Source organism: Anneissia japonica, unplaced genomic scaffold, assembly GCF_011630105.1.
Source record: "Anneissia japonica isolate Jap-2015-1 unplaced genomic scaffold, ASM1163010v1 scaffold586_len169585_cov113, whole genome shotgun sequence".
Lineage (NCBI taxonomy): Eukaryota > Metazoa > Echinodermata > Crinoidea > Comatulida > Comatulidae > Anneissia > Anneissia japonica.
In genome coordinates, this window is record NW_022730388.1 from 70,862 (window position 1) to 71,543 (window position 682).

The window sequence follows — 682 nt, forward strand, 5'->3', positions numbered from 1 at the left end:
AGATGTGTATAAGAGACAAGCATTATATAGTTAAGAGGTTAGCTAATGATGACACATCTTGCACATAATATATTCTATACAATAATCGGAAAACATTGAAACATCTAGCTATAAATACCGCATGAAAAATTATTAGCAAGTAAATAGTAATAATGGCATCTTGTAAGGCGCACGTATCCATCCCAGAGAGCTGTGCACCATTTCCACTTGCAAAGAGCAGCAGCCGTGTTGGTTAAATGTAACCAGAAGAGGAATCTAACGAAGACAAGAAAACACTTCACACTTCACAAAAACTCTTCCTGGACCTGGACGTTTTATTTTATGGTGAACTTCATATCACCAATGAAGATAAATTTTTTGAAATTTACTGAGTGGCAGTTTACTTAACCATTTACAAAATTTTTTTATACATGTATGTCTGCGGTTAAGATATATTTTATCATTTAAAACTAGTCTATTTTTCACAATTCCTACGTTGGCAAAAAGCTAGTTATTCTTTTAGGACATATACTAAATACACGGTTAATGTGCCATTGTCGTCGTTAGGCATTTTAATATATTTTTATATCAAATTAAAAATTAACCATGGATCAAGTAATTAAAATTGCTATTATTAATCGAAATTCCGTCGTTCTACGTTGCCTAGAACCGGTTAAATTTAATTTTTAAATTAAAAATTTGA